The sequence below is a fragment of the Phacochoerus africanus genome, chromosome 10 (genome assembly GCF_016906955.1).
Source record: "Phacochoerus africanus isolate WHEZ1 chromosome 10, ROS_Pafr_v1, whole genome shotgun sequence".
NCBI lineage: Eukaryota > Metazoa > Chordata > Mammalia > Artiodactyla > Suidae > Phacochoerus > Phacochoerus africanus.
The window spans coordinates 21,048,544-21,072,773 of NC_062553.1; positions in this window are offsets into that span (position 1 = coordinate 21,048,544).

Genomic DNA, 24,230 nt, shown 5'->3' on the forward strand with positions numbered 1-24,230 from the left:
TTGAATAGTAGGAAAGCCTTTCTTGTTTTTATTTCGAACAGCTTTTGAATATTGATCTTTAGGCATTTTTTAAACAATTTGATGGCTCAAAAGATTCCACAATCTCAGCATGCCTATTCTGAGTGTATGTTCAGGTTCCAGCTGAATTGAATCAATCCTATGCTGGCTATAAGATACTGATTATTTTGGTGAGCTGAAATACGGTGGCTAAGGAAAGCAGGAGAAAATGTAGTTTATCTTAGTGCAATGGGCATAGAACTATCATACACTTACACTTGGGAGAATATGAAAACATTCCGAGAGTTGCGGAGATATGAAAAGTAGTGAGGGGTTGTGTCCAAAAGCTCATCTTCTGTATATGCTTTTGCCTACAACTTCTGTATGAGTGCCTATGTCATTATGCAGATTCACGTTCTCCATCTTCTCTTTACAAATCACCCTTCTCATACCTCAAAAAACAATGGAAAACCTCTAATCTACTTCTAATTTATTATAGTAGATTTTCTTGGGATGTAAAAATCTCAGGCAGCAAAGGGACAATTCGCAATATTGATGCAGGTATTGAGAAAATAGATGATTTGAATGACTGTGTAACAATTTCTTTTGCAAATCAGATATTTTTCCATTTTTCACTTGGACAATATTAAGGGAATATCAAATTGATTGTCAGTGGAGAGTTCAATAATAATAATTTTTGGTGATAGGTGACTATGTAATCTGGGGATGTAACACAGGTAGTTGAAACAATTGAATAACAGTATCTTCCTATCCATCCACTTGTTAATGGATAACATAATTTTCATCTATATATGAAAAAAGACTGTACAGATCTAGTTAAAATATTTCCTTACATATTTAAAAAAAGAGTCCATCTATTTGGGTTCCAATTTTAGATTACTTTCATAGTCTATAACCATGCTGAAAACAAGATCAAATAAGTTGGGCCTTAAAATATCCACTTATAAGTACTTGGGAATATTGATATCTTTACAATAGCTAGTTTTTTCAATTTAAGTGTTATGTGTACTGATTTATTAAGAGCTAATTTAACTCCTCAATTATGTATTCTGTTTTATTTATTTCTAGCTTTTTAATAAGTATTTCTTCTTTAAAAGAAGTTAAAAGAATTATCTTCTTTTAAATTAAGACAAATTTTAGAGCAGTTTAAGGTAAACAGCAAAATTGAAAGGAAAATGTAGAGATTTCCTATATATTCTTCACCCCCACACACCCCCAGCTTCCCAACTATTAACATTCCCTACCAGAGTGGTAGAGTTGTTTCAATTGATGAACCTAAATTGACTCATCATAATCACCCAAAGTCCATAGTTTACATTATGGTTCTTGTTATTGTGTGGTCTGAGGGTTTGAACAAACATGTGATGACACGTAACCGTCATTATGGTATCTTTCAGAATACTTTCTCTACTGCTCAGAGTCCTCTATACATTCCAGCCCCATCCCCCGACCCCCACCTCAGCAACCACTGATCTTTTTCTGACTCCATAGTCTTGCCTTTTCTAGACTGTCATATACTGGGAAGTAAACAGGCTTTTGGAATTGATTTCTTTCACTCAATGATATGCATTTAAGGTTTCTCCATGCCTTTTCATGGCTTTTTGTCTCATTTTTTAATTGATTATAGTTGATGTACCTCATTTCTTTTTAGAGCTGAATAATATTCCATTATTGAGATGTACCACAAGTTTCTTATCTCTTGACCTATTGAAGGCTATCTTGTGCTTCCAAGTTTTATGTGGACATAAATTTTTAGTTTCTGTAGGTAAATACCAAGAACCATGATTGCTGGATCTTATAGTAAGAGTCTGTTTTGTTTTATAGGAAAGCACCAGAATGTCTTCCTACAGTTTGGTGGGAAGTTCGCCATACCATTTTGCATTCTCACTAGTGAATGAGTTCCTATTGCTCCACATCCTCACCAGCATTTGGTATTGTCAGTGTTCTAGATTTTGGCTGTTCTAATAGATGTATAGTGGTATCTCGTTGTTTTAATTTGCATTTCCCTGATACCATACAATAAGGAGTATCTTTTGACGTGCTTATTTGTCATCTGTATATTTTCTTTGGGGAGGTGTCAGTTAAAGTCTTTGGCCTATTTATTTTATTGGGTTGTCAACTTTCTTGTTTATTTTTAAGAGTTCTTTGTATATATTGGATAACAGTACTTTATCAGATGTGTCTTTTGTAGATATTCTAACTCAGATTAAAGGTTTTATTTTATCTCATTCCATATTTTCCAGTAGTTGTTCCAGTAGTTCTCATTGTCTTTCATGGTGATATTTTTAAGCATACATGGATTTTGCATATTGTCTGACTTTTCCTGCATGTATCAATAGGATCACACAAATATTCTTTTTTATCTTAATGTGGTAAAACACAGTGGTTGATATTTTGAATTATAAATAAGACTTCTGTGAATGAAACAATTTAGTCATGGTGCATTATTTTGTTTAAATATATTTTTAATTTTAATATATTTCAGTATATTTCATGTCATGTCTTGTGCAATATTGGTATTATTTCTTTTTTAAAAGTTTGGGAAAATTCTCTGTCAAAGCCATCCCAAATATGTGATTCTATTTATATGACATTTTGAAAAGGAAGAACTATGATAACATAAAACTGTATGGTTGGTTGACAAAAGCCAGAGGTTAAGGGGATGGGATTGACTATTAAGAGGGACTTTGTTCAGATGATGAGGATTTCCTGTATTTTGATTGATGTGGTGGTTACATGGTTATAATGCTAGTTACCCGTTACTAGCAGTAACAAACCAACTAGTATTCATGAGGACACAGGTTCCATCCCTGGCCTTGCTCGGTGGGTTAAGTAACTGGTGTTGCTGCAGGCTGTGGCATAGGTCACAGGTGTGGCTTGGATCTGGCATTGCTGTGCCTGTGGGCCAGCAGCTGTAGCTCTGATTCAACCCCTACCCTAGAAACTTCCATAAGCCATGGGTGTGGCCCTGAAAAGACCAAAAGAAAAAAGATCCAGATCAAACTATTAGAGATAGAAAGTAAAATACCTGATATGAAAAATATATGAAATCAAGAGACTAGACTTGCTCAATATCCGTGAATTTAAAGACAAAGAAGCAAAATGTATCCAAAAAGACAAACAGAAGAAAAGCTAGAAGAATAAAATAGAGAATAAGCAATCTGTGACAAAATATTAAACAACCTAATGTACAAGTACTTAAGAGTCTCACTTAATTGTGAAGTAAGTCAGCTGGATGGTAAGCTAAGGGTTGGATGGTCTAGAATTATTTCAGGTGAGGTGATCCAGCTCTGTTCTACATGGCCTTTCTTTCTCCAGCAAGATGGCCCAGGTTTGTTCAAATGATGACTCCAAGAAAGTGAACAAAAGTGTACAGCACCTCTTCACACCTGCATTTGGACCAAGTCACTGTCACTATTTTTTGCCAAAGCAAGTCCAGGTTCATTATAGACTGAATGAGACAGGGAAATGGAGTCCAACATTTGATGGCATCACATTCCAGGAGTTGCTGGTACAACAACAGATTTGAGACATTAAAATAATTTGTCTGTCATAGATGTTGTCATCACCATCATCAGCAAACCCATGTCACGTTGAGTGGCACATTGAGGTCTCAATGTTATTTTCCAGCTTCTGTTTGAAACAATAAATAGGTGGTTTTGACATGGAGAAAACTCTTGGTCTCAGTATTACTTTCATGTTTTTGAGGGTTTATCCCACGGATACATTTCTGCTTTGAGTGCTAACTCTCCTTCCCACATTTCCCCTAATGTTTTATATCCGTTACTTCTTACAGTATTGTTGTACCCCAAGATACTTTCTAATTTTCATACTCTCTAGTTATTTTTTAAACCAAAATTGTGTATCTCTCAACCCATGCAACCAATATTTGACTTGGGAATAATTAGGTGGCATTGTAGTTTCTTCCCCAAGCACAACCACTTTAAGTATAAAATACTATAGAAATCTGACTTGTCTGAACAACAATGTGACATTCTAGTGTAGTGCTGCAGTGAACTGATAGCTCCTGGTGGCAAACCTCTGAATGTCCAAACCCTCTAGGCTTGCTTTGAAAAGCTCCATGTAGGAGTTCCTGTCCTGGCGCAGTGGTTAATGAATCCGACTAGGAACCATGAGGTTGCGGGTTCAGTCCCTGCCCTTGCTCAGTGGGTTGACGATCCGGCGTTGCCGTAAGCTGTGGTGTAGGTTGCAGATGCGGCTCGGATCCCGCGTTGCTGCGCCTCTGGCGTAGGCTGGTGGCTACAGCTCCGATTCGACCCCTAGCCTGGGAACCTCCATATGCCGCGGGAGCGGCCCAAGAAATAGCAAAAAGACAAAAAAAAAAAAGCTCCATATATACTATCGTTCATGTACTGTAGAAAGATGAAATAGAGGAGCCCAAGAATTTCCTATAATTATGCAATTTATTCTCTTTATCTAAAAATAAAACCAGTTAGAAAAGGAGTGTGAACATTTGGAAGAAATAACACATTTAAAGACTTAATTGGTTCTTTATTAGGACATTATTTTCAGAGAGTTAGTGTAATATTTCTTTGTTGAATATTCTAAAACAGAGAGAACTGACAATTCATGGATGCTGAATAATTTGCCAGTGTGGAAGAATTAGCAAAGAGATATTTTAATTGTTATTTGAATATAAATCACTTATTGTTAAAAATATTTGAGCTACAAATATTTCACTGTGATTAAATCTAATAGCATCTAATGGACTAATGAGTCTAGACTCACATTCCCAAACTCACAGCTTCAGACACTGTAGATATTTGTTTAGCTACCAATTCCCTTTAAGTATTCTCCCTATTTTTTGTTAATTGTCCAGTTTGTGAATTGTGTTTTCCCAAGATAGGAAAAAGGAAACTTGCATTGCGAAGATCCCATCAAACTGGAATTCACACATATGACTTAGGTTTAACTATCAGATGACCTAACAAAACTGATTTATCAGTGAGCAGAATGAATCTTCTAATTAATGTGTTGTAGAATCCACTAGATTCTTTAAGTGATACAAGTTATTATTTATCTGAAATATAATTTTAGTTGGCATCCTATATTTGTATTGGCTACATCTGGCAACCCTGTTACTTAGGTGTTTCTGATCACTTAGCCTCAGAGTGGCTTATATTCTGTCTTGAGACTCTGTGCACCACCCACAATAATGTTACAAATTTGCTTTTGGTTAAAACTCGCTAGAGTTAATTTCATTACTTACTAAATAAAGTTGTAATGACAAAGAGTCTTTCATATAGTGTAGAAGGAACCTAAAGAGTTACAGAAATAGGAATACTTGGAGTTCCTTTATGGTAGATTAAGGATCAGTGTTTCACTGCACCAGCTCTGGTCACTGCTGTGGCACAGGTTCAGTCCCTGGCCCAGGAACTTCCATGTGCCATGGGCTGGCCAAAAAAAAAAAAAGAAAGAAAAGAAAGAAAAGAAACAGGAATACTTGAGGAAACTTTGCATATGCAACACATTTATCCTCTGTTCATCAAGGCAATAGGAATGGCATTGTTCAGTGATGGCTAGCAATGTTGAGAAGGGCTATAGTTTCTCTCTTTTGTACACTAAGATTACAGTTGGCAGGTGGTGCCTTGAAATTGACATTATGGCTTTAATGAAGATGATGAACTTGAGGTGGCTGAGGCCTCTGTCACTGCGACTCTGAAATCTACTTCAGTAATTATATTCACCAGGTTGCTAGCCAGTACTGCTAAGTGCTACAGAGTAGGTGTAGTTAGCACGTAGGTTTCAGAACCAGGGTGGCAACCAGAATGGTCCAGTCCACAGTGGACTTTGGTTGTGGCTAATTTATAAGTTGGGCCCCAGAACCAAAGGAAATGGGACATAAGAAAAAATACATTTCAAAGAAATTTCTCTGTAAAAAGATTTAACTGGACTCATTATTAAAGAGTTACAGAATCTTGATTTCAAAAAGGCAGTTTGGAAAGGGAAGTTTGAATAACCTTGATGAAGGAGTCTGGAATAATGTTGCACAAACATTTTATAAACCTTCCAGCTGGCTTTGTCCAAGGATACTTATGCCTATTTTTTAGGGTAACTGGGCTTGGAGAAGGGCCAAGTACACAGAATAGTCAGTGATTGACATTGTTCTTGAACTAGCACTGTTTCCAGGTTTAACTGGGTAAAACTGTGGTTTACAGGTTTCGGGGGCCGGGGATCAGATGGTAAATGTAGTTTGGCCTAAATCTCCCTCAAAGTGTCTCAATTCATCTATAAATGTATTCTGTGGTTATAGCTCAGCTTCCAATGTATTATAAAAAGAAATATAATCAGAAACTGACAATATCTACTTTGGCTCTTGAACTTATGTGATGGTATAACCACCCAAGTGGAAACATCTGGACTGTCTTTTTTCATACTAAAATAGTAGATGAAAATCAAAACTGCACCCCTGATAAAATGTAAAAATTGGTACAAGCATCAAAAACTTGAAAGGTGCAATGTTCATGATTCTGTTTATTTTCAAGCCTCTATAACTCTGGGATCGGGTACCCAAGGATATAATACAGTTCCAGTTAATTGGCAGCTAAAACTTCTGCCTGGTTATTTCAAACTTCTTGGCACTGGAATAAAAAATAAAAAGATTATTGTATTGGCTGGGTAATTAATTTTGATTCTTAAAGGAATATAGACTTTTTGTTAACACAATATGGAAAGAATGATTACAAGTAAACCCAGAGAATCCTCTGAGGTACATATTTTGGAAAAGTTAATGGATGGTAAGAGCATCACAATAGATATAAAATACTTAAGAACTTTCTTAGGAAATTCAGTTTTCTTGGTCACATTTCCAGGCAAATAACATTGACCAACTGAGCCACTAGCTGACAGCAAAATAAACACGGAATATGTACTGGAAAAAGTAGTCTCGGTTCCTACTATGGCATTTATTTATTTATTCATGTTTTTGCTTTTTAGGGCTGCACATGCAACATGTGGAAGTTCCCAGGTTAGAGGTTGAATTGAAGCTACAGCTGCTGTAGCAATGCCAAAGCCAAGACGCATCTGTGACCTACACCCCAGCTCACAGCAACACCGAATCCTTAACCCACTGAGTGAGGCCAGGGATCAATCCCATGTCCTCATTTGTACCAGTTGGGTTTGTTAACTGCTGAGCCACAATGGGAATGCCAATACTATGGTCTTTTTAAAAAAATTATTGAAGTATGACTATTCTCATATTAGTTTCAGGTGTACAACATAGTGATTTGATACATTTTTTTAATTGTTATTTCCCCCAACACACTTTCTTTTTCTACCGTAGAGCATGGGAACCCAGTTACACATACTTGTATACATAATTTTTTCTCCCATTGTCATGCTGCATTGTAAGTATCTAGACATAGTTCTCAATGCTAATCCATTCCAAGAGCATTAGTTTGCATACGTTAACCCCAAGCTTCCAATCCCTCCCACACAGTCCCCATTCCCTTGGGCAACCACAAGTCTATTCTCCAAGTCCATGATTTTCTTTTCTGTGGAAAGGTTCATTTGTGCCATATATTTGATACCAGATATGAGTGATATCATATGGTATTTGTCTTTCTCTTTCTGACTTGCTTCACTCAGGGTGAGAGTCTCTAGTTCCATCCATGTTGCTGCAAATGGCATTATTTTGTTCTTTTTGTGGCTGAGTAGTATTCCATTCTGTATATATACCACATCTTCATAATCTAGTTGTCTGTTAATGGACATTTGGGTTGTTTCCTTGTCTTGGCTATTGTGAATAGAGTTGCAGTGAACATGTGGGTGCATGTGTCTTTTTTCAAGGAAAGTTTTGTCTGGATACATGCCTAAGAGTGGGACTGCTGGGTCATATGGTAGTTCTATGTATAGTTTTCTAAGGTACCTCCATACTGTTCTCCATAGTGGTTGTACCAGCTTCCATTCCCACCAACAGTGCAGGAGGGTTCCCTTTTCTCCATACCTCCTCCAGCATTTGTTATTCGTGGACTTATTAGTGATGGCCATTCTGACTGGTGTGAGGTGGTATCTCATGGTAGTTTTGATTTGCATTTGTCAAATGTTTCTCAAATGTTGCGTTTCTCAACATCAGGGATGTTGAGCATTTTTTCATGTGCTCATTGGCCATCTGTACATCTTCTTTGGAAAAATGTCTATTCAGTTCTTTTGGCCATTTTTCCATTGGGTTGTTGGTTTTTTTGCTGTTGTGTAAATTGTATTTTTGTAGGTACATACCATACAAAGGTATAGTTTTATATATATATATATGTATATATATATATATATAATTTTAAATAGTAACTATTTCTTGTGACCTACATTACATCCCTCCATCCATCTGTCTATTTAAATGTTTCAATTTCCCCTTTTGTTCTCCTTATATTTATATAGTATCTTTTGGGTAAAGGTTAACTTTATTTTGTGTGTAAGTTAAAATATATCAAGACTCAGTTCCTCTATAGGTGGAAAGGATATTACTCAGAAGTCTTAGAATTATACATTCAGCAACTGAATTAAGTTCTTTATAGAAAGGGTGATTGCTTTTATCTGTGTAAAGAACAGTTATGTTTGGGTGCATGCTGTTGTTTGGAAGCTTAAATAGGGGAGAGGTTCACATACTGTATGTATTAATACTGTGTGGCCAGTATTAAGATCTGGACTCTAGTGGACATTCATGAATTGAAGTGATATAACATCTATATTTGTCTGTATTTGAAAATAATTCTCATTTTGAACCTTGCATTGCTAAGTCACCTGTCAGGAAGTTTTTTCCCCAAAAACCCCTTGCAGCTGAGGTGCAGGGTGGTGATGCATGTTCTGCTAGTCAGATACACTTAAATAAGATTTGGAGGTGAGAAAAATGAAAGGATGGTCACATGAGAGATAATAATTGACCTTTAAAAGATGTGCTGGTGGACATACCTGGTTCTTTGTAAAAGGCAGGGACTGTACTTTTGTGTTCATTCTTTTTTTTTTTTAGGGCCACAGCTGTGGCATATGGAGGTTCCCAGGCTAGGGGTCTTATTGTAGCTGTAGCTGCTGGCCTACACCACAGCCATAGCAACAAACAGATCAGAGCTGCATCTGTGACCTCTTCCACAGCTCATGGCAATGTGCTGGATCTTCAACCCACTGAGCAAGGCCAGGGATCGAACCTGCATCTTCATGGATGCTAGTAAGATTCATTAACCATTGAGCCACAACAGGAACATTGTTCATTCTTAAGAATTATGGTTACCAAATGAGAAAGGTTAAAGGGTTTGTATAGAGAAACCCAACAGTGACCTTGGCTATAGATCCTGCCTCTGTAGGTCTTCAGAATCTGGAATTTCCAATAATGCACATTCTATGAACAAGTTAATATCTTCTAATAAATTTTGTTCATAGTACCATGGATTCTGTTGTTTTAAATTAAGCCAGTTGGTAATATGGATATCATCTGTCAATACTAAAATTCAGCTTACCTAAGATGACTATACTATACTATTCTTTAACTCATCCTCATGAATTTACCAGATCTAATAATGCCAGCCAAAATTTAGAGAAACAAATTCAACATCAACTTTGTCTCTTTTTATGTCCCTCTCTACCAATTGATACAACTTGAAGATTTTATGTTTTGCCATAAAGATAAGAGCACCATGTCACCACAGTCAACCACTGGCAAAGTATTCCAAATTAGATACACACAGTGATATTTAAGAATTTTATACCCACAGTGGTACTGTAAAATTCTGCTAATAGCTGTAAATTCATACAGCTGATTAGTGTGGGAGGTGAGTATAAGAGTAACCTAAAACATAGCTTAAAAAAACTTACTGGTTAAATAACACAATGATTGTAAGTTTTGGATTCCAATTCTAGAATTTGTGATAGCAGTTCTGCCGCTTACGTGTATGCCTAAACAGGTTCCTTAAAGTCTTTGTCAGTATCTTTATCTTTTCAAAAATAGTAAGGATATCAACCTTACACAGGTGTCATAAGAATAGTAAAATTTGTAATCATTCCAGCCCATCTAATGCCTGAAGTCTAGAAGGAATTTGATAGGCCCTTTCTCCCTTTGTTTTCTTTTGCTTTTCCTCTCCTATTGTCAACATTCTTTAAAATCTCATTTGCTCTTTCCTAGACTGCTGCAACAGGCTCTTGATTTTTTTTTTTCTATTTTGGTTTCTTTTCATGTATCAAACTATCATGTTTGTTGTTGGAAAAAAAAAATGGCTTTAAAGTGCAATTGTAATCACATCTCTCCTATTCCCCATTTCCTCATAAATGATAGTCAAACTTTTCTCTTTGTAATTTAATAATTTCCAAAATATGGTCTCATTTCAAATTACCAGATAGTCCTTTCCCTCCAAATTTCTAAATTGTTGCTGTTCCTTGCCTCCCTCCTTTCCAGATACTCTTCAGCTTAGTGTGGGAAAAATCCTACCCACTGTCAAAGGCAGACCTTCATGAAGCCTTTCTTAAATATCCAAACACAGTGGTTTCCTATTCTGTCTTAGTCTTGCATTATTGGATAGCTCTGGTTTTGGTTGTCATATCCATTATCTTGCTCTTCTACCTTTCCTTTTCATTCACTGTTTGATATCAAATTCTTAAAAATCTTAGACTTTCACTATTAGAGAAGATTTTGAAGTCACCCAATCCCATTCAAAAGGGATCTCTTCAAATACTGCATGTAGACACGAGTGCTGAGCTATGCGATCTGAGTGATCTGAGTATGAACCCTACCTTTATAGTTATTCCAGAGATCATGCTTTTATAGATTCACCTAAAAATCAGCACTCACTTTAACATGTATAACAGTAACATCACATTTAGGTCCTATGTTAATTGTATAAGTAAAGCTAAGGCTTTTTTAAAAAAATTACAAAATTTGTCATTTCACTGGGTGTTAGAGCAATAGTGTTGGGCCCAGGTGGAGAAATGCAAATTTTCTGCTAAATGTTCTCTTGATAAAGTCATAGGGAGTTCTTGGAACTAGGAAACATCTCACAAATTATTTAGAGAATAATAAATCAAATATACCTATCTGTAAATTAAAAGCAAAATAAACAATTTTGGATGAAAGATTAAATTAATTATATGTACTTAGAAAATTCATTAAACTGTGCTTTGAAATAACATTAGATTAAAACCAAATAAATACAATTTTTAAAGGTATTTGACTTCTCTCAAAACCTTCGTTGTGAAATGCTCTACTACCTATATCAGTGTATTAAACAGTACACTGTTAAGAGATCCCAGGTATTCAGAAAATAGTTGTCTTTGTAAATTTTCCCACTGGTGTTATAGTAATTCTTCAGTGTACTATGGTTGTATAACTGAGGAGCTGAGAAGAAATATAGTAGTATGTTGGCCAGTTAGTATTTTAAATTCAACTCTAAAATTTTAAGTTTATGGCTGCCTGAGATGCTTTTGTTTCCAAAGTTTCCCACATTTAGGATCCTCAGGCATCCTCTATTTGCAAGATTGAGTTACTTTGCTTGGTCAAAAAATGACGAGCCACGGAAAGTGCTATTATTTTTGAAGAGCACAGTAACACAAACGCTTGCATTTGAGTTGGCATCATTTCTGTCCCTGATAAATTCCAAAGGCTCCTGTTTATTAGACCCTTTAGAACTTCCCAGGATCCATTTCCCAGGCCAAATTGCAAAGAAAACTCATAAAAATGGAAATTAATAGAAGAAATAACATTGTGCTGCCAATGTTCAATGGGAAAGAATTGCTTGGCCAGCAGTCCACATGCAGGAATGAGCATTTTACAATGTTGTATGTGTTCTGTCCCCATCAATTTATATCGAGGGCAGCTGGAAGAAAAAAAAATCGTAGCCACGATAGCAGAGATGCAGGACTCTAAACATTAAATACATGCTTAAGGGGCCGAATTGACTTTAAAAGTGTACTTGAAGGACTTTAAATGGGGGCTTATTTAGCTAGCTAATATTTTAGAATTTTAATTAAATCAGTGTGGCTCAGGGTTGAAATCTTCCCCAAGGATCCAAATTGGACACAGATAGCTCATCAGATTGACACTCTCTGATTCATTTTCATTAATGAAAGCCTGCATATGTGCTCTAACTGTCATCCGATATTCCTTCTGGAAAAGAGCAATTAGGAGGGCAAAGTAGCATATTTAGTGCTTAAAGGTCTGCCATGTAAAAGAGTGTCTTAATATTTCCTGCATGACTCTAGAGAACAGATCTAGGGCCAATGAATTACACTGAGAGGGCAATCATATTTAGCTTGATGTAGAAGATACCCTTGGAATTGCTCATTAGCTGGAATAATGTGTCTTTCAAGGTTAAAATCTCCCTGTCAAAGAGATGCTTCATATGTGTGAAATTTTTATATTTTTGAATTATGTGGGGACATTGTAAAATTTTAGGTCAAAATTTCAAAGATCTACTTTATCTTTAGCAGGCTTAAGCTAAATATGTGCAGTTTTAATGGATGCCACAAAACATTCTGCTTTCCTAAGCATCAAATATTCTTTTGTTTTTACTATTAAACAGATTAGTTTAATGTAATGTCCTTGGGTTTATACTGAACAAGGGATAAAACTTTGGATAACATTAAGTTATTTTCATGTAGTGACCCAATTTATAATTAGGGCAAGATGGAAACCAACATGTTAAATAAATTGTTTTTATATGCTTAATTAGTTGCAGTATTATGTATATTCCCAATTGTCCTATGATTCATACATATAGAACTTACATATTAGTAAAATAGCTTGCCACGAAGACCTTTGAGAAGAGAGGCCGGAGAAAGCTAAAAAGATAAACTGAACGATAACAAGGCAATTATTAAAGGTTATTTTTTTTCCTTGGACTTCAGATTTTTTTTTTTTTCAATAAGTAATTCCCTTAGAGCTCAATTTCTCCTTTAACTTGGGGTTCTTTTGATATCTCAGAACTGGATTCCATTTTTATGTGACTCTTCATAGGGTTGCGTAAGATGAGAGAAGGATACATTTGATTTGTCTGTGAACTGGTTTTCATCAAAAGAGAATGACCGATGCATTTACTCAGAAGGTCAGATCAAACTTTGATCAGAAGACCAAAGCAATAGGAAAGATTAAGTGTAGACAGACTTGCCTCTGGAGGCAAAATTCTGATGGAAACAGCAGAATTTTTACACTGTTGTAGATACCTCACCCTGATCAAGTTATTCATTTTTGTGTGTGTTATAATCAGTAAAAATAGAAAAATGAAATACTTGATACAGTGATAAAGTGAAGTCAAAGGCAGTGATACTGGCCTGTTCATCAGGGATGCAATTTCAAAATGGGAGGAATTAAGTCTCTGTGACTTCTCCCTATTTCCATCATTTGCAGTCATTTTTAACTTCAAAACAAATTATCAGTGATTCTATAAAATGTAAAATTTGACTTTGTAATTTCATGGTGACATGTTACACATTTACAGATATTGTATTGGCTCATTTGCACGGGATAAAACTTGAGGAAAGAGAAAAAAATACCTCCTTGGAGAGGTAGAATTGTTGCATATAAGGTTTTTTTTTTTCATGTATGTGTTTACTTCTTTAACCGACACTTGTACAGAATATACTATGTCATACGTTTTCAGCATGCCCTTTTAAAGACAGTACATCTGATACTCCTAACATCCCTATGAGGTAAGTATTATTTTTAGTCCTTGTTTTATAATTATTGAAACAAACTCATCAGATGGTCAATAACTTGCTCAAATTCACAGGCCAGTAAGTGGCAAAGTTGGGGTTCAAATATCAAGTAGCCTGATTCTAGTTTTATCTCTTGACCACTACACGGTGTTCTTTCTATGATAGTTAAGCATGCATTGAATTTTATTGAAGTCAGTTAAAAATCCAAAATAATGTTTACTTACCACCATTAGTTTCAGAAATTTCAGACTAATTGACTAATTTATCTCCTCTCGATGCCCTAATGTGTTGCAGTGAAGAGCCAAAAAGCAATCGTTTCTTTCAAAGATTATTGTGGAAAATCATCAAACACTCTGGGACAAAATGCCAAACCCTGAGGTAGAAGCAGAGATCAGAGTCTGATAAAAATGATTATATTCCTTAGAGACTCATTTCCAATAAGCTACGAAGATTATTCATTCTTTCCACAGACTCTAGAGTCCTTATAGAGTACTATTTGTTTCTGATTTTGCTATGGATGATACAAGAAGTAATTTTTGAAGAGACAGAATTTAAATATTTGGACAATTATATAACAATTCAAGCAATGGAAAAGTTCAGAATGATTTATAAAATTTATGCCTGTTTGAATTTTCATGAATTAAGGCCATATATGCTATATCCTGTGATATGATATTTAGACTTATTTTGGCATGCCTTATATTTGCATTAAATTCACCATGTATGTAAAGAAGAAAGTCAGTAATTGGAATCACTTTTCCGGGAAAGTCCAGAAATTTTAGAATGTTACTGGGAAATGTCACTGCACTACACAGATGCTGAAGATGTAACTTTACGATTAAATTAGCTATATAGTTATCTACTTTTAGTTATCAAGTTCAGTTTGAGACAATGCTCATAAGGCACTCAATTTCTGAACTTGCCTTAAAAAGGAAGTATAGGAATTAGAGGAAGTTAAAAGTATATTTAATGCATTCAGAAAAGCTGAAGATGAATATTTGCATTTTATTATTTCACTTAATGTATACATTAAAAGTGTCCCATTAGATTTTTATCAAATAATATGCAGGAATTACTGTGTTTTTTAACATTTTTCTAGATCATTAGGGCTGCAATAACAATATATTACAGATTGATGACTTCTGCAACAAAATTTATGTTTTCATAGTTCTAGAGGCTGAAAGTTCAAGGTCAAGGTATTGGCAGCTGTTTGTTTCTTCTGAGGCAGCTTTCCTTCCTTTGCAGATAACTACCTTTGACTCTTTGTGCACCTGGCCTTTCCTCTGTGTTTGCACATCCCTTCTATTTCTTTCTGTATTCAGATTTCCTCTTGTTATGGCAACACAAGTCAGATTTGATTAGGAACCCCTGCCACAGCCTCACGTTAGCTAATCACACCTTCCAAGGCCCTGTCTCCAAATATATTCTGAGGTATTGGGGCCTAAGGCTTCAGCATGTGCACTTTGCAGGGCAGGGAGCAGAGGGGGAGACAATTTAGCCCATAACGCAGCTTCTTTCTACTCAAGTCTATATTAGACTCTGTTCACTGATAACACAAATGAGAGAAGGAAATGAATTAGGGTTGTTAAGATGCATATCATGTAAAATAGGCGTATGTTAAGCCAGAATCACATGTCAGTAATGACTGAGAGGATCTGTAGGACGTGTTAGTACATATTGTGGATTTGGGCCATCATTTTGGCCGTGGAGTACAATTGCACGTGGGTTTATGGGAAATTATTTGCCATTCTGTCGCATGGCCACAGAAACCGGAAGAAAACAAAGGAGTCTAAACTAAAGAAGAAGAGGTTGTAGCTATGTACGAAGAATTACTTAGGTGATAAAATACTGAAAGCATTACTAGAGAAGTTGTGGAATTTTCATCTTAGTTTTTCATGATCACAGTAAAACCCCTACCCAGGAGCTTTATATGTTTCTGAAGTCCACAGATTATCTCTATTACACACTCTTTTAGATACTCTGAACATGTGAATATTAAAGTCCACTGGCAGCACTGTAGATTTGGGCATTATCAAGTCAAAGTTTGATTAATGAAAAAATGTACCCACTAATACACTGTTCGTGTTTCTTCTGATCTGTTTTCCATATTGTAACTAAAATAAATGTTCACTAAATTGCTTGGGAAATTCCAAAGACTCACATTTTCCATGAAATGGGGCTAAGCTTTGCCAGGCACTTAGTTGTCTTTGTAACATGTTTTGGCTTGAGTTTATCTCTCATTAACTCCAAAATCTAATGCCAGTTTCTATCACATTAGCAACTTAACTGTTCTGAAGAAAATTCCATTTAGTTTGCCTTTCGTCTGTTCACCTTTTCTTGTCTCTCCTGCACATTTTATTGTACTCCTTATTGCCAGCACCAGTTCTACTGCATTTTATGATACAGTGCAAATCCTGTCTCTTTTAGAGCATTTTCCTGAATTGCATTGGTATGTGGGCATATCTTCCTTATAGATCTCATTTTATAATATATTATTTTGCTGCACAAATTAACACTTATTTTATACTATTTTATATTAATAGTTCACTTGAATCATCTTTGTATTATTAAAAGAGTAAAAGCTTAAAAGATATACTTTAAAATCAAACAGAAATGAATTTTAAAACTGTCCTCCTCAATGATAAGTAATTTTTGAATGTTCACTTAATATCTCTTCATTTAATATCTCCGAAGCTGAGTGTCCTCACAGCTAAAAAATTATATCTGCTTCATATGGTTGATTGACTATGTATGATTGAACGCTTGGCATCATGTCATGTTTGTTCCTGTTCTGTTTCTCCGTCTCTTCAATTTTCTCCACACTACCAAGATTTTTTTAAAACCAACATACAGCATACACTCTAAAAATCTTTTTCTTTGATACCCTGCTTATATCAATCAGATGCAATGCAGGAAATGATGTAACTGTTTCAATCAGAAAGGGGTTTAATACAGGGACTTTTTATTCAAGTGTTAGAAAGTAAAAGGACTGGAGACACATAAGTAAGTAAGAAGAAAGGTGATGTTACCCAGAGTATACTAAGAGAAAGAGTTGTTACTATCCCCTAGGCATGCCAGAAAACATGAGAAAAGGGCAGTGCTATTTGAATGCTGACTGTAGGGACCATGGCGCTGAAGGTATGGATGTGAGAAAGTAGTATTCCTGAGACACTATGACCACACATTTCTTATGATGATGAAGGGATATAGGAACCACAACTGCTGGTGCTGTTTCCAGATGTGGAAACTTGTATTTTTGTTGTCTTTCTATTTTCTGATTTCATGCAAGTACCCCCAACTGGCAGTAATTAATCAGAACCCAGCTGGAAGGGTATTGGGTGAAATGTAAGTTTTAGAATCTCAGTCTTGAAGGCATAGGACTGTGTTTGTCATTTTTAAAGGTTATGTTGTGGTAACAAACACCCCCAGGATATCAGTGATTTACAGCAACTGTGGTATGTTTCTATCTCTGTTACATTTTGGCAGCTCTGGGTGGTTAAAGTTGTATTCCATGTGTCTTCTTTCCCACACTGCAGGAGCAGTATAGATTCATGGTACACTATTCTGAGCACAGGGTGGAAGGACAAGATTGCCTGTAGGACCACACAGTGGCTTTAAAAGTTTCTGCTTTAAACTGACTACTGTCGTTTAAACTCACTGGTCAGTCATGTCATGTGATCAAGCCTCACAGGGCGGCTGGTGAGTTTTATGCTCCCCAAAGAAAGACACTGAAATTTACATGGTACAGGAGAGAATGCAAGCTCCTTTCCTAGGTAAACAGAAGGGAGCATATATGGAAGCAATGATGCCATGTACCGTTGTCAAACTTCTTGGTCACTAATATTCACTTTCATTCTTTCTCCTTCTTTGTGACTGTTCCACAAGAGACAGTCTAAAAACCCCCTTCAAATTCAGCAATGGGCTAAAGACCCAAGGTCTTGTAATGAGCTCTGTATCAACTACATCTTGATCAAGAACCCTAACATTTTAAAAGGAAAAAAAAAACCCATAAAGTTCTGTCCCCAAACATCTGAGATACTTTGATAAAACAGAGATAAAATGGCAATTACGATTTTAATCAGAAATAGGAAGAACAGAAATAGAGACATATAGCATTTGCTTATCTAAAGGAATTATTAAATCTTGCTCTCAAAACAGCCCACAATCTTGGGAGTAGGGAGTGTTTCTTGATTAGGCCTTAGTTCTAGTCCATGAGAACAGCTTCCCACTTGGTTCTGACTTTTGACTCCATTCCCAGAGAAGTACTTTCTTTAAGACTAACCTGAAGGTTATTATTTAGGGCCTGAGAGATTTTCTTCAGCCTTCATTCTGCCATGGACATTTGGCAGCCCTAAGGTTATTTTATGTCTTAAGCAGTCACACAATCTTTTAATTCAGGCTGGTAGTTTTTTTTTGTTTTTTTTTTTGTTTTTTTTTTTGGAGGTACAACTCACTTAAAAATTCTATCAGCTTCAAATTTATTTGATTTCTCTCAGGTTAATTGTCCTAATAGCTTGACCCACAACTCTTTTTGAAGCATGCCTCTCTTTAAACTGAGATGCACGTAATTAGAATTTATCAGTCTTTAGGGGAAGCACCATACTCTCTGTCTCTTTTCCCTGAGACCTTTTACCATGTAAAAGCATTCTGAAGGCAAATTAAGGGTACCATTTCCTCCCTCCCCCCCTCCCTTCTTTCTTTGCTTCCTTTCTTTCCTTTTTTCTTAAAAAATTTTTAAATGATTTTTATTTTTTCCATCATAGCTGGTTTACAGTGTTCTGTCAATTTTCTACTGTACAGCATGGTGACCCAGTCACATACACATATATGTTCTTTTTCTCACATTATCCTCCATCATAAGTGACTAGATACAGTTCCCAGTGCTATACAGCAGGATCACATTGCTTATCCATTCCAAAGGCAATAGTTTGCATCTATTAACCCCAAATTCCCAGTCCATCCCACTCCCTCCCCTTCCCCGTTGGCAACCACAAGTCTGTTCTCCAAGTCCATGAGTTTCTTTTCTGTGGAGAGGTTCATTTATGCAGAAACAAACTCACTGACAACCACATCCTGGATTTGGTCCTTGCCCTGCCCTGTCTTTATCTTTTACCTATTTTATCTCTCATTTTGCAAGCACTGATATTTCTGAATCTTCCGCATTTTCCCTTCATAAACATCCGTCAGCTCTTTTCTAAGCCAATTTATTTCTTGTAGTAGCTTATTAAACCTAACTGGTAACAACAAAGTCTCATCTGTAGTATTATTTATCCCAACCTCTTTAACAGAAACTCATTCAGAACATTATCTGTCTTAATCCTCATAGGTGAAACTTTCACAAACCATTCTGCATCTTTGTAACATGGTAGCACTGTTTTCCTTTTTTTTCTTTTGCTTTTTAGGGTCGCACTTGCAGCATATGGAAGTTCCCAGGCTAGGGGTCATATCAGAGCTGGAGCTGCTAGCCTATGCCACAGCAATGTGGGATCTGAGCAGCAACTGTGACCTACTCCACAGCTCATGGCAACCCCTGATCCTTAATCCACTGAGCAAGGCCAGGGATGTTTAACCCGCATCCTCATGGATGCTAGTTGTGTTCCTTACAGCTGAGCCACAACAGGAACTCCAGATAGGACTGTTTTTCAGACTTTCAAAAGAGTTTTGCCCTTACCTTTCCCCTAACACCACGAGCCAGTGCTGCATAGTTTAGGCTTATCTTATGAAAGCATCCCATTTCCAGTACCAGCTTTATTAGCTTATGCTTCATTGACAAATCCCCATGGCGTACAAATATACAGGTTATTTCTCATTCATATTGCATATTATTAGGTGGGAGTTTTCATGTGTTTTGGTCTCATGTATTTCCTCATTCTGGAACTTGATATGAAAGAACAGGCCTTATTTGAAGGATGCTATTCCCATGGCAGAGGGGGAGAGCAAGAGGGTTAGCAGAATACAAACTGGCTAAACTTCTACTTGGATTGGACTTGCATCACTTCTGCCTACATTTTATTGACCAAAGAAAGTCAGATGGCCACACCTGACAATGGAGTCATGAATTATACTCCTCCCACAGAAGGGCCCCATAAGTCATATAGTCAAGAGAAGAATCCATATTTCTTTAACAAAGAAGGAGATATAAACTTTTCAGGACAAAAATGCAAACTTTTATTAAAGCATGCTTTAGGATGGGGCTTGAGGGGCTGAGAACCAATAACCAATAACCAGCATTTGATTTTTTAAATTTTGTATCAAAATTAAAATTCTTACCAATACTGATTATTTTCCAGAATGCTTCCACAAAACCCCATGTGATTTTGTAATTGGAAAACATTTGGGAAATCAATTTTTCAGTGAGTAGTTTAATGTGTAAGTTCATTTGAGTGAGGTCTTGGTCAAGTGGCAGTCGGTTGAATGAACTGGAAAAGATCACCGAATAGTGTGTGGCTCAGACCAATTTATTTTATTTTACTGCTTCCATCTCTGGGTTCATAAATATTCATGACATCTGAACATGGAAAGGAAATAGGTTCTGCAGAACTAGTGTTATAAAGTAAGTACTTCCTGCCATATTTATTCAAATAAAAACCAACAAAAGATGTGATTGTGTTTAGATTCAATCCAGTTATTTTAACGAAAAAAAAAAAAAAAAACCAAATGTGGGATTACAGTGAACTTAAAGGTGAAAAAAAAAAGGGAAAATCTACCTCTCTATGGTATCAATTCCAAATTACTTTCACTCAAATTTCAATATCAAAACTGGGTTATGCTGCTACATTGGGTTAGTAGAGTTGCCGCAGATTCTTTTTGAGGGTGAGTTGTTTTTCAAGGGCCATTGATAAGGGGACCTGCTCTTCTTCGTTTTGTAGCCAGGACTATATAATATTTTTTTCAATAAATATATCTACAGTAGCATATGATCCAGGGGTGGCTGAATCTGCAGATGTGGAAGTGCAGATACAGAAGGAAGGCTGACTGTAAAGCTATATGTTGATTTTCCAATAATAGCATGTCTTGTGCCCTCAACCCCCAAATTGTTCGAGCCATTTGTATATCAGTTTTACAGAGTTGGTACAGATTCAGTGAAATGATTATGCAAATAACCTGTATACACATGATATATTGAGGTGAACATACCTAACCTTTCAGCCTTACATAACATATGCAACTACTAAATGCTATTCATATTTTGGGGTCCATCTTAGTATAGCAGGGCACATATTTAGCTTATTTCCATCAATATAGGCCATGGATGGTTTTTAAAGTATCAACATGCTTCTAAAATGTCAAAATATTGTTATACTAGTTGGTGGGCATTATCCCGAGTTTCTTGACTCTCCCTGTTTGGAACTGAATGTTCATGTCCCCCAGTTTACATGTCAAAGCCCTAACCCATAATATGGTGGTAGTTGGTGGTGTGGCCTTTGGGAGGTGATTAAGTTTAGATGACGTCGTGAGGGCAGGGTTCTCCTGATAAGAATCAATGTCCTTGCCAGGAGAGACTAGAGAGCTGGCAGTTGTTCTTTCCACCTTGTGAGGAGGCGTGAAGAGGCAGCCATCTGCAAACCAGGAAGAGAGTCTTTATCAGGAACTGAATCTGCCAGCATCTTGATGTTAGACTTCTTAGCCTCCAGAACTTTGAGAAATAAATGTTTGTTTTTTTAAGCCATTCAGTCTGTGGTATTTTGTTACAGCAGCCCAAGGTGGCTAAAACCGTCTCTTACTTTTAGACTCCTGAACCCATTTCCTTAGGTTTCCTAGTCATCAGCAGGATAAAGTAAAGTAAGGAACGCATGCTTGTTCTGAACGGGAGGTGGGGGCCTCCAAGCTTCAGCTGTAAAGCTATGACCAGTTGTTGTTATTGTATTATCCATCTCTTCTATTGATGATTGTGATGTACTATGTGGGATAGTAAGTGGAATCCCTTCAAATCATGAGTCAGAATTATTCTGTCATGCTCACCAATCACATTTATTAAAAATTATTTAAAGCGTATCCCTCATATTTATGTGCATTTTATGAATATCTAACTCTTCTAGAGTTATCGGTTTTTTTGAGGGCAGAGTCCATGATTTAGTTGCCTTTTAATTCTCTCATGGTTAGTATAGTACTTGTGACTTAAATGGCTACTAAATCTTTTTCTGATTGAGGAACTCTTCAGTATTGGTACTCAATGACATTGTTGCTTTGGCTGCTGAGCTGAAAGGTTGCTCACAATATAGTGAATATAAGTGGAACAATGCAAGTCATCCCAAAAAAGGAAAGAATCATCACAAATAGAAAAACAAACCTCTTTCTCCAATTAGACTAGGAAGTGCCGTGATCAGTTGGTCATAGTTCTTTGGAGAAAACAAGTCATAGTGACTTGGTTAAAAAATGAAATTTGTGTATATGGAGAATGCCTTCATCAAATATTCTATTATTTGAAAAAAATATACAGAATACAGTTTTCACTGCTTATTGAGAGGATTTTAAATTTTTTTTAGAAGTAAAGACAAAATTCTTGTATTATTTCATGAGGTATATTGATGATTCTGTATGAGCTTTAAAATTCTATCTATAGATGCAGTTAGAGAAACAGTAGACCATTGTATTCTTGTTTACTTTTTGTTGTTTAATTTTGTTTTGTTCTTACTTTCTTTAGCCTACAGACACAGAGGGACTTCAAGTTTCCTGGACACATACAAATGTATCTATACATAAAGCAGATTAGTATCCTTATACTTTATTAACAACGACCATGATAGTGATTATAATAGGAAACATTTATTTAGAATTTACTAAACATCCAGCCCTGTTCTGAGGGTGGATAAATACGGACACATTTTATTCTTACATAATGCTACCACATGGTGAGTTATAATCACTCTAACTTTATAGATGAGAGTACTAAAGGAGAAGGAGTTTGAGTAACTTGCCCAAGGTCACATGGCTGGTAAGTGGCAGAGCTATGTTTTGAACCCAGACATTTTTTTGCTCCAGGGTTGACATTCTTAGAAGCTCTAATATACTGTGTTTTGTTTTTGTTTGTTTGTTTTCATGTATTTTGGACTCCCAGTGTCCTGCCTGTCTAGAGAGCTCTCTCTATGTTGTCTTGGTATCTCAGCAGTAGCGAGTTGAGCTCTGGGTCCCCAGCCTCCTTCCCTCTCATTTGCTCTACGTCTGCTTCATTCTGCTGAAACTGAGCTCTGTACTACCAGACATGGCACTGAAGAGGTTCTTAAGCCATAGTATAGATTGATTGTTGATTGGTGAGAACCAGTCTTTTCTCTCCTCCACTTAATTGCCAACTCTTTGGAGGACAGATGTACTTTGTTCACCATGGCTTCTACTAAAGTGATAGTAGCATGTTTAATGCTGAATATATATTTATTTACTACATGATTGCCGAAGCACGGATTCCTATGAATAATTACAGCATCCAGGCCCACAAAGCCTAAAATATTTACCATCTGGTCCTTACATAAAAAAATGTTAACTTGATGCTGAAATACAGACTGAATCCTCCGTATCAGCTAAATTTTCTCAAATTGTCACCTATCACAAGCTTTCCTCTTCATTCCAGCCTAAATGTAGATGTCTGCCTTTCTGTTTACTGCCTTTCCCCCCATTATCCATGAGTATGTTTTATCCTGAGGTACCATTAGCTCAAAAAATAAGCTTATGCATTAAAAATTCAGCTTTACTTGGGGCAGGGGATGGATGCATTAGAACCATTAGAGAAGGGCTGGAACATGTGGGAAATACTAAGTGAAAAATCCAGGCTGCATTCTCTGGGAATAAGTTTCAGGTTCAATGCTTGCCTTTTAAAAAGAGAAAAGTAGATATGTTGTAAAATGTACAAAACTGGAATAAATGTTTCTGTTGTCTGACAATGAATCCAGAAAGTACTAAGAGAAAAGAAATGCCTGTTTTCCGATTAAATTTCAGTGTATTCTAGTAAAAAACCAATAGGATAGCAGATGGTTATTGCAGAGATTTCAATAATCCTCAATAAGTTTGTATTGACTGAATATCAAAAGAACTTTGAGCCTTGACATATATTTAACACTATAGATAGAACTTAACACTAATCTTTAATTGAACATTTTCCCTAAACTTAACTAGAGATTATGAAATTTAGTAATTGGGATTTAGAGCCAGTTATTACTATAAAAATATATTATCAGCTAAAAAAGAAACTCTGGACAAAGGAAATAGTGTCACCTTTAAAGTGCTTGCATCCAGACCTTTATAATATATACTGGGGACTCGATGTCAAATTTTTACTTTTATTTATATCAGTGTGAATTGTTCTCATATAAGTTCCAAATAAAATAGGTAGATGAGGGAGTTCCAATTGTGGCTTAGTGGGTTAAGGACCCAATGTAGTCTCCATGAGGATGTTGGTTCCATTCCTGGCCTCACTCGGGGGTTAAGGATCCAGCATTGCCGAAAGCTGCAGCATAAGTTGCAGATGCAGCTCGGATCCGGCATTGCTATAGCTGTGGCTATGGCCTCAGCTGCAGCTCTGATTTGATCTCTAGCCTGGGAACTTCTACATGCCATGGGTGTGACTGTAA